Consider the following 12,034-nt stretch of genomic DNA (forward strand, 5'->3'; position numbering starts at 1 on the left):
ATAGATAAACCAATATGTACGTATGTTGCAAGTCTGAAATATTTTTACATAACTCTTACACAGTTATATTCTTGAATATATAAAATTTAGGAGGAAATAAAAAGTGACAATGTAAAAGGCACATATAGAATGCCTACACTGGGGAAGAAACTGTAACTTTGAAATTGTAACCTGATGGATTGCAAATGTGAAATCCTGCAACTAAGCATTTTACTCAGTAAGTTCTTTCAGGTAAAATATTAAGTGAAATTTGAAAAGGGGTCATATTTACTTTTTGAGTAACTGGGAGATGCAAAATAAAACTGGGAAGCCATTGTTTTATTTCATCTGGGTATAAGTATTATGGGGTGTTTTACTTGTATTAGCAGATGTCAGTCATCAGTTTTGTTAATCTTATTGACATCAATTTGTGTGGTTGGAATTTATTGTTTTAAAATATATTGGTTTCATTATAAAACATAGAGGGACCCCAAATTACTTCTCTTTGCCAGAGTCAGTTGTTATTTCTGGATATGGTATTTAAGGTTGCTTGAAAACAGAGCTCTTCATCACAAACACATTATGCTGACATGATACATAGAATCTATGTAACACAAGAGTACTGAAGTTTGTTCTCTCTGGTGGTAAATGCTCATCTTCAATTTAAAATTTTAACTGCAGCTAAGTCCACACCACTAGCAATGTGATATGAGACAGTATCTTTCCAGAGAAGTAATGCTTTAAAAGTCAACCAATCAAATTCAGAGCTACCCACCATCCAGCTCTGCTGAACTGAAACAAATAGCTCACTTTAACATACCAAGACTGGAGAGGATGACTTGGGAGCCCAAACCTCTGTTAAAAAGAGTGTACGGGACCAAATCAGAATTGAAGAAGTCGTGACTTGATTACTACTCAAAATATTAAACTTATAACAGCTTTTGTACTGGTTTTAGAAAATTGAAGGCTTTACTGGATGTCAGTCATTACAGAAGTTAAAATATCCAAGAAGTGTATTTAGCCAATTGAATACTTCCAACATACTTTGAAAGAAGAGATTTTTCTCTCACTCACAAATAGATTAGTTTGTAGTTTATTTCTCAGAAAATTTTAGTGATTTTTATTTCTGTTGCCAAAAAGAAATAATATAGCTCAGCCAAAGCTGAGCCATTTGCCCCAGGCTACTTAACCAAACATCAAAACAAAACACCACCACCACTGCCCTTATAGTCCCTGTTTTACAGAGTTGTTTCTTAAATTGGACTTCATTGCATATTACAGGAAATAAATGTTCCCTTAATGGCTCTGAATATCAGACATCGTGAGAAGAGAAGCCCCATATCAAGGAATGTGGCTGAATTTTGGAGAAGATGAGTTCCTAACTCTTGAATGATTCTACAATGGGAGTTAGGTTTTGAAAGATACAGAGTTTGTAACTTCTAGAACTGGATTTGATTCACATTGAGAAGAATAAATGAGATACAATTCAAAAGTTTGAGCCCCTAGGGAGAAAGAGGGCCTTCAAGTAAGGAAAGATACCTTCCTGCCTTCCAGAACAGGAAGAATATTTTCCTTCAAGAACCACTCCCAACAAATGAGCAATCTTATTCTCTACGAGGTATGAGCAATGGGTGTCCTTAGTCTCTCAATACATTTTGAAAAGTACTGTTTTATAAGTAACCCACGTTGGTGCTGCTGCCATTTTAACTCATTTACACTTGCCTGGCCTCTAAAAATGGAGACCCTCTGGTTAGCATCCTTTTAGGAGTCAAGTCAAGGTATTCACAGTTCAGCTTCTTGCTCTTAAGCCTGCATCACATACCCTGGAACCTGGCCATAGTACTTTTTCACCTACATCATGGTTTCGCTGCCTGGACCCCAAAAGACAATGATATGGAAAGACTCCAGCTTAGTTATGTTCTCTTTTGTCTTTCTATATAAATAGCTTTTACAAATGCAGATTATTTTTCCCTTTTTTTTAGAAATGTAAATTATTCTTTTGAAATTCATGGTAACAAATGTGAAGGCTACTGCATTTTGATTTGAATAGCAAAGGCATGTTGAGGTTCAGGATCTAAAAAGTTAAAACATTCTTAATTCTTTTGCTTAATAAAGCATTGGATGATTTTATCGTTCAAATTACTGAATTTCAGAATTATTGAGTTTTATTAAATTATTGACACCTTATTGTGTTGGTTATGGAGAAAAAGCACTGTCCTTATGCAATATATAATGAGAATAGTCATTATATGTGATTTTTAAAACAGTAAAAAATCACAAAAGCAGCTTAAAGGTAGTTTATTGTGAAAAGAAAAAAAGAACTATCACCCATATACTTGTTAGGAACTCACTAGAAATTATGTGAGTCTGTTTCTTTAATATACTTATTAAAGGTAGTTTGGTTGTAGCAATAAGGAAAGATTGTTTACCATTCACTGGGAAGAAAACCATAGCATTTTAGTATTAAATATTTTAGTTTTATAAACATTTAGTATTATAAACATTTTAGTATTAAATATGGCTATAAAAGGGCTTCCCTGTGGCTTAGAGGTAAAGAATCTGCCTGCCAATGGAGGAGACCTGGGTTCGATCCCTGGGTTGGGCAGATCCCTGGAGAAGGGAATGGCCTAGAGAATCCCATGGACAGAAGAGCCTGGTGGGCTACAGTCCATGGGGTAGCAAAGAGTCAGCCTGGACTTACTGTAAACAACAACAACAATGCCATGAGAAAAGGAAAAAAAAAAAAAATGCCTTAAAGGCAAATAACAGAATGAAGAGCCAGAGAACAAGGCTGAGGGCAACAGAGGTTGAAAAAATAAAAATGCATTTAGAATCTACTAATTCATCTTAATCTATCTGGGGTTGAAGTTAGCTCTTTGAAGAAGAGTATTGAAGTCTATTAAGAGGGAAGAGGAAGAGAACAGACTTTCTTAAGAACTTTTAATATATTTACTCTCTGCAAATAGTCTGTAAGTTTAAGCCTACCTGGTAAAGTTGTCCTCTCAGCTTACCTACTTTGTAATGGCAGTTATTTGTATATAAAAGAAATTATTTAAAAATGTATATTCTGTAATTCTTCTTAGAGATCAATATAATGCACTTCAAGAAATTAGTAATTTTAAAATTATTTCATGGAAACATTAGGACCTGAACGTATTCTGAAATTCTGAATTGTAACAACTTGAATGTAAAAATTACATATCACCTGACCTCACCAAGAGTCATATGAGGATTTTTACCCAGCAGAGGAACACTGTCGTCTGAAATCATTTTGTATGCCTTCTTGTGTAGGAGAATTATGTCACTTCTACATATGTTTATTCAAAGGCAACTTGCCTAATGGTGACAAATACTTTTCACAAGGCTGGACCAACTCATGATGTCTATATTCATGTTCATGGGGAGAAGCAGTATTATAGATGAGGCAGAATAGCAGGTAAATAACAACCATGTTGATCACGGTGTGGCAGCATTTTTTTATAATAGCTAAATAAACAGAATATGTTCACATATCCAGGGAAAAGTCTAGGAGAGTGTGCACCAGAACATGTTTAAAACTTTTTACAGAGGTTCTCTGTGGGTGTTGAGGTTACACTGGTTTTTGTTCCTGTCTATATAATTTCTAAGGTTTTCAGTTGATAAGTAATTTTTGCAAGAAGAAAACATTATTTTAATAGGAAATATAGCACATTTCAGGGATGTTTGTGCTAGTAGGAATTCTTAGTGCAGACAATAGAAACTTTCCCTGACTGAACAAGCAGTAGGCAATTTCTTATATCTCATAACCAAAGACCAAGGTAGAGGAAAAGAGCAGTAAAGCTGAGTGATCTGGAGCATTTAATGTGGTACTCTAAGGTATAGTCTTCAGAGGACCCCCATACCTCAGAAGTCAGCTCTAGCCTGTGGACTCTACACCCCTCCACTGCTGTGAATGATTTTTCACAAGCCTTCATTTTTGTGTCACACCTTCAAGGTCCAAAGCCCTGGGCAGGACCGTTTGCAGATGCCCCAGCTATCAGAGGAAAAGATTATCTGCCCCCTGTAGCTTCTATAGTGCTGCTTCCCATCTATTTAAGAATCCTGCCCAAAGAGTATTCTGATGCTAGATGACCAAAAGCAAAATCCACTGAAGTGTTTTGATTAAATAATACTGTGAAGGTTTCCTAAAGATCCAAATTAGCCTTATTTGAGCTCCTCCCCTGCTCACTACTATTTACTATGAAGAGACTTGCTATGGTCTGAGTGTTTGTGCACCTTCCCCTACAATTCATATGTTGAAATCCTAATCCCCAAAGTGTTGGTCTTAAGAGGTGGGGCCTCCTCTCACAGGAGGTGACTAAATCATAAGCCCTCATGATTGAGATTTGTGCCCTTATTAAAGAGGCCCCATAGTGAGAAGTCTGCAACCTGGAAGACAGCCTTCACCCAACCATGCTGGCACCTGACCTTGTACTCCTAGCCTCCAGAACTGTTAAAGAGAAATACATTCCTTTTAATTTATAAACCATCCAACCTGTGGTATTTTGTTAAAGCAACCCAAAGAAACCAAGACAAGATTGCATCACATATCTAGGATCAACCTAAAACAGAGCTAATAGCTGAACTCTAATTTTCTTTTAAATGCTTCCCTCTCCAAACCTGAGGCCACAAGAAACAATGTGATGTCAACGAAATACTTAACAAAGCTGAGCTGGTAATAACTAAGACTTTGAGAAGAAGGATCTGCAGTAGAGATAATTGATTTTAAGTCACAAAGAATTTAGTCCTAAGGGCTATGCTAAAATTGAAGTAATCTACAAGTCATACGTCATGAATAAATGCAGAGATCTCTGGATATCAGGTGATATAAGATCATAAGTAGTGATGTTTTTACTGCTGATGGATTTCTATCTACTGTGAACGTATGTTCAGGCTCAGGTGCAGAACTAAGCTGATCAGTATGAGATTTGTAGTAAAAATTTATTTGAAATAGGCAAGTGGTCACAGGCTAAGTAAGGGTTCACAATAGGATACAGTCACTTTAAGGACAATTTTGAAGAAAAAATGCTGATGGTAAAAGAAATGCAAAAACCACAAACACATCAAAGAGGCCCACGTTCCTGGGAACAAAAAGGAAGGTCGGAAAGGATCTGCTTATAGAAAACATATTAATCTTGGGATGCTGTCCTTTTTCCTCTTGCCCCCCATCATCTCAGGTCACTTAGCTTAGATTGCTTTTCGGCTGGAAAAAGCAAATGATACCCTGGCAAGGACTTTGCACAATCTTATAGGAATTCAACTGTTTTATTTTTACAAATATAAAGCATGGTTTAACTGTTACATGAATAGATGTTCCTTATAAATGGCAGTAACTTCTCTCCAGAGATGCAGCGCTCAAGATTCTATTTATTGACAGACTAAATGCTCTTCATGATCAAGTGCTTCACTTATTAGAATTTAACTCTTTCTCAGACAATTTATTAATAATACAAACCATGGCAGACAGCTAATTATTCAGCCAAATCCATTTCCTCTTCTTCCTGGACATAAAGCTTGACTGTGCCTCCCAGCTGCCCGTGTTAGATTGAGCCATATTCTGAGTTCTAGCCAGTAGAGTGTGAGTAGAAGCCATGTTTGCCACTTTGAGGGATGAAATCTTGAATGCATGCTGACTGAGATGGAAGTGACAGAGTGACTTTAGAAGCCATGTGTTGTTCATGAAGGTGGAACCTCTCATCTGCCTGGGTCTCCTTGGAGAGCCATTCTACCAACCTATTCACTTGCTCATCAAGAGACAGAGTATGACCAAGTGAGAGACTTTATGGTACTGTGCTGTTACACATTTGTTTATTTGTTACTGAAGCCTCAGCTAACTAATACACTAATAAAACTTTTTTTCAGTCTTAGTTTTTGATTCATTTATAATTTTGTAGATCAGTTGTAAATTTTAGATATTTATTATTGTATTTGTGATATATCTTTGAATTAGAGGTTCTAAAGTACCATAAAAGAGAAATAAAATAGCTATATTGTTGACTCTTGAACAATATGAGTTTGAATTGTGTAGGTCCACTAACATGCAGATTAAAAAAAATAAAGGCAGTAGAACACAACCAAGATTGGTTGAATCCATGGATGCAGAGAGAAAGCTTCAGAGGCCAACACTGGAACTCAAGCGTCCTCAGATTTTGGTATCTGCAGTGGGTCCTAGAACCCATCCCCCGCGAATCTCCAAGGATGACTGTATAAAGAAACAAGTGCTTAATGAAGAAAAGATCATTGTAAGGGAGTCTGTATAAATGAAATGCAAATATATCTTTCCTCCCCAAATTTAGCACTTAGCTCGCAGTAGGTATAAAATAAATATGTTCTTTCATCAAGAAATGACCTCTCTTCCAAGCTCCAGACTGACATTTCAGTTGCCCAAGGGACATTTTTCAAGTTTCCTACAGGATCGTCCACAGAACATTGCCACAATGATGATCTTCCCTGTTAGCCTCTGACTGCTTTGAGTGAGTGAAAGTTGCTCAGTTGTGTCTGACTGTTTATAACCGTATGGACCATCAGTTCAGTTCAGTTCAGTTGCTCAGTTGTGTCTGACTCTTTGCAACCCCATGAATCGCAGCACGCCAGGCCTCCCTGTCCATCACCAACTCCCGGAGTTCACTCAGACTCACGTCCATCGAGTCAGTGATGCCGTCCAGCCATCTCATCCTCTGTCATCCCCTTCTCCTCCTGCCCCCAATCCCTCCCAGCATCAGAGTCTTTTCCAATGAGTCAACTCTTCGCATGAGGTGGCCAAAGTACTGTAGTTTCAGCTTTAGCATCATTCCTTCCAAAGAAATCCCAGGGCTGATCTCCTTCAGAATGGACTGGTTGGATCTCCTTGCAGTCGAAGGGACTCTCAAGAGTCTTCTCCAACACCACGGTTCAAAAGCATCAATTCTTCGGCACTCAGCTTTCTTCACAGTCCAACTCACATCCATACATGACCACTGGAAAAACCATAGCCTTGACTAGATGGACCTTTGTTGGCAAAGTAATGTCTCTGCTTTTGAATATGCTATCTAGGTTGGTCATAACTTTTCTTCCAAGGAGTAAGCGTCTTTTAATTTCATGGCTGCAGTCACCATCTGCAGTGATTTTGGAGCCCCCAAAAATAGTCTGACACTGTTTCCACTCTTTCCCCATCTATTTCCCATGAAGTGATGGGACCAGATGCCATGATCTTCGTTTTCTGAATGTTGAGATTTAAGCCAACTTTTTCGCTCTCCTCTTACACCTTCATCAAGAGGCTTTTTAGTTCCTCTTCACTTTCTGCCATAAGGGTGGTGTCATCTGCATATCTGAGGTTATTGATATTTCTCCCGGCAATCTTGATTCCAGCTTGTGCTTCTTCCAGCCCAGTCCATGGAATTCTCCAGGGCAGAATCCTGAAGTGGGTAGCTGTTTCCTTCTCCAAGGGATCTTCCCAACCCAGGGATCAAAAATAGGTCTCCCACACTGCAGGTGGATTCTCTACCAACTGAGCCACCAGGGAAGCCCGACGCTGCCTGCTTTGCCTCTACCAAAATGCCATCATGTCCCTCACTCTCCTGCTTTCATTAGGCTACCTGTCGACTCACATAGCCAAATGGTTGCTTCATCTTCTAAGTGTTATTTCCCAAATATCTTTCCTCCTTTTAGCCCACTTTCTCCATTCTGTCCAAGAGTACTCAACCAGCTCCAATTGGCCTTATATGACAGTAGCTCCCAGGCTTTTAGTTTTCTGACCAATAATTAAATAAAATGTTTTAAGGACCAATATATGATTGTCAACTTTTAATTTCACCAAATAAGAACATTACTTTAAAAACTTCCTTTTTATGGCTGGATAATATTCATATATAAATATATCACATATATATCACATATATTAATATTTATAAACAAGTGTATATAATAATTTATCCATTCATACACTGACAGTTTGTTTCCATGTCTTTTCTACGGTAAATAATGCTGCAGTGAACATGAGGATTTATCATATATTTTCTATACACTATGTTTTAAATAGTAGAATCAGATCAGATCAGATCAGTCGCTCAGTCGTGTCCGACTCTTTGCGACCCCATGAATCACAGCACGCCAGGCCTCCCTGTCCACCACCAACTCCCGGAGTTCACTCAGACTCACGTATATCGAGTCAGTGATGCCATCCAGCCATCTCATCCTCTGTTGTCCCCTTCTCCTCTTGCCCCCAATCCCTCCCAGCATCAGAGTCTTTTCCAATGAGTCAACTCTTCGCATGAGGTGGCCAAAGTACTGGAGTTTCAGCTTTAGCATCATTCCTTCCAAAGAAATCCCAGGGCTGATCTCCTTCAGAATGGACTGGTTGGATCTCCTTGCAGTCCAAGGGACTCTCAAGAGTCTTCTCCAACACCACAGTTCAAAAGCATCAATTCTTCGGTGCTCAGCCTTCTTCACAGTCCAACTCTCACATCCATACATGACCACAGGAAAAACCACAGCCTTGACTAGACGAACCTTTGTTGGCAAAGTAATGTCTCTGCTTTTGAATATGCTATCTAGGTTGGTCATAACTTTCCTTCCAAGGAGTAAGCGTCTTTTAATTTCATGGCTGCAGTCACCATCTGCAGTGATTTTGGAGCCCCAAAAAATCAAGTCTGACACTGTTTCCACTCTTTCCCCATCTATTTCCCATGAAGTGGTGGGACCGGATGCCATGATCTTTGTTTTCTGAATATTGAGCTTTAAGCCAACTTTTTCACTCTCCACTTTCACTTTCATCAAGAGGCTTTTGAGTTCCTCTTCACTTTCTGCCATAAGGGTGGTGTCATCTCCATATCTGAGGTTATTGATATTCTCCCGGCAATCTTGATTCCAACTTGTGTTTCTCCCAGTCCAGCATTTCTCATGATGTACTCTGCATATGTATAGGTAAATAAACAGGGTGACAATATACAGCCTTGACGAACTCCTTTTCCTATTTGGAACCAGTCTGTTGTTCCATGTCCACTTCTAACTGTTGCTTCCTGACCTGCATACAAATTTATCAAGAGGCAGATCAGGTGGTCTGGTATTCTCATCTCTTGAAGAATTTTCCACAGTTTATTGTCATCCGCACAGTGAAAGGCTTTGGCATAGTCAATAAAGCAGAAATAGATGCTTTTCTGGAACTCTCTTGCTTTTTCCATGATCCAGCAGATGTTGGCAATTTGATCTCTGGTTCCTCTGCCTTTTCTAAAACCAGCTTGAACATCAGGAAGTTCACATATTGCTGAAGCCTGGCTTGGAGAATTTTGAGCATTACTTTACTAGCGTGTGAGATTAGTGCAACTGTGCGGCAGTTTGAGCATTCTTTGGCGTTGCCTTTCTTTGGGATTGGAATGAAAACTGACCTTTTCCAGTCCTGTGGCCACTGCTGAGTTTTCCAAATGTGCTGGCATATTGAGTGTAGCAGTTTCACAGCATCATCTTTCAGGATTTGGAATAGCTCCACTGGAATTCCATCACCTCCACTAGCTTTGTTCGTAGTGATGCTTTCTAAGGCCCACTTGACTTCACATTCCAGGATGTCTGGCTCTAGGTCAGTGATCACACCATCGTCATTATCTAGGTCATGAGATCTTTTTTGTACAGTTCTTCTGTGTATTCTTGCCATCACTTCTTAATATCTTCTGCTTCTGTTAGGTCCATACCATTTCTGTCCTTTATCGAGCTCATCTTTGCATGAAATGTTCCTTTGGTATCTCTGATTTTCTTGAATAGAGAGGGCTAATTTCAGAATATAGGAAAGTCTTTTACCTTAAATAAATTAAATTTTATGCAAATCATGACATTTTTCAAGATTTTCTACTCAGGTAGTTAGAAACCTGTGGACCAGCACTGGCCCTGAGGGCCTGATATCCTCCCATGACCAGATGACTATTTCTGAGCTCTAGTCACAGTGTTCCTTCCATCAACAGTAGCCTCTTTGGTTCCAGGTGGCTTACACCCCACAAACTAGAATTTAGTCCCCCAATGAGAAGACCCCACACTACCTTCCCATTGTTATCTCTTAATTTCTAGACAAATCAGATCATCTGCTATTCCCCTCTTTTCTACCTTTGATGTGACTCTCCCTTTGTATCACTTTGATGTGATACGCCCTTTCCTTTTAATCCTTACCAAAGTTCTACCCAAAATTTAAGATCAATTTTGATAGCACTGCATCATGAAACCTTTTATGATCCACCCAAACAAATAAGATCTTCCCTTCCTTGAGCTTTTTTAACACTACAAAAGTTATCAAGAGACCACTTACTCCCATGTACTGTGTTCAATTACCCCTCCCACAGTAACTCTGTGAAGGTAAGAATGTCTGACACATTTGGAGGATCTGACATAATGGAGGGGTAACAAAAATGTGTCAAACATTACATATATCTAGAGCTTCCCAGGTGGTGCTAGTGGTAAAGAATCTGTCTGCCAATGCAAGACATATAATGAGACACAAGTTTGATCCCTGGGTCAAGAAGATGCCCTGGAGGAGGGCATGGTAACCCACTGAAGTATTCTTGCCTGGAGAAATCCATGGACAGAGGACCCTGGTGGGCTGCAGTTCAAAGGGTCAAAAAGAGCTGGACACAGCTGAAGCAACTTAGCACAGCATACACACAGACACACACACAGACACGGCTAAATAATGCTTCAAACACAGTTGGCATTCTACTTTAAAAAGTTTCTTTGAAACATTTAAATCAGTGGTCCCCAACCTTTTTGGCACCAGGGACTAATTTCATATAAAACTATTTTTCCATGGACTGGGGGTGGGGGCAGGATGGTTTGGGGATGATTCAAGGGCATTACACTTATTGCATGCTTTATTTCTATTATTGTTACATCAGCTTCATTTCAGATCATCAGGCATTAGATCCCAGAGATCAGGGACCCTTGATTTAAATAACTTTGATCTTCAATGTCACATAAATAGCAATAGGGTATTGGAGAACCAAAGATGGCTAAGCAACTTCTTTATTCTTTCCAACATGAGGGAAACAAAAATAAATTCTTGTTTCTATGACCATAACACAGAAGCTTTTCTACTATAAAATTTTTATTTTAGATTACTACTCAGGAATTATCTTTTATTTTAGGCTCCTACCCAGGGATTGAATTGTCTTAAAAGACAATCTGTAGGAGAGATGGGAATTACAGAGCTCCCTAACTCTAATTTTGTGTCTCTGCCAGTTTTAATGAAGGTATACAATATTTGTTCCTTTGGGTTTTACACTCAAAAAGCAAGACAGAATGATACGACAAAGCTCAAAGACCTGAAACCACAACATTTCTAGAAGAAAACAGGGGTAAAGTCCTTGACAGTCATTTTCACCGTGATTTTTTTGGATTTGATACCAAAAGCACAGGCAACAAAATTAAAAATAAATGGGTAAGACTACATCAAATTAAAAAATTTCTGCACAGCAAAAGATACTATCAACAAAGTGAAAAATCAGCCTATAGAATGGGAGAAATTTTCTGCAACTCATGTATCTGGTAAGGGGTTAATAGTCAAAATATATAAACAATAATTCCATAATAACAAAAACAAAAAGAATCCAATGAAAAAAATGTATAGAGGAAGTGAACAGACATTTTTTTTTCTGAAGAAACATACAAATGGTCAACAGGTACCTGAAAAGGTGCTCAGCATCACTAATTATCAGGGAAATACAAATCAAAACCTCAGTGGTCTATTATCTCACACTTATTAAAATGTCTTTGATCAGAAACACAAGAGACAAGTGCTGTCAAGGGTTTGGAGAAAAGGGCACACTCGTGTACTGCCGGTAAGGATGTGCATTGGCACACCTGCTACAGAAGACAGTACGGAGTTTCCTCCAAAGATGAGAAATAGGACTATCATATGATCTGGAAATTTTACTTCTGGGTATACAGCTGCAGGGAAAAAACCACTACCTGGAAAAGATATCTGCACCTCCACGCCCACTGCAGCATTATTTACAACAGCCAATATACAGAAACAACCTAAGTATCCACTGATGGATGAGTGCATTGCAGCAACATGGATCGA

The sequence above is a fragment of the Bubalus kerabau genome, chromosome 10, assembly GCF_029407905.1.
Source record: "Bubalus kerabau isolate K-KA32 ecotype Philippines breed swamp buffalo chromosome 10, PCC_UOA_SB_1v2, whole genome shotgun sequence".
Classification (NCBI taxonomy): domain Eukaryota; kingdom Metazoa; phylum Chordata; class Mammalia; order Artiodactyla; family Bovidae; genus Bubalus; species Bubalus kerabau.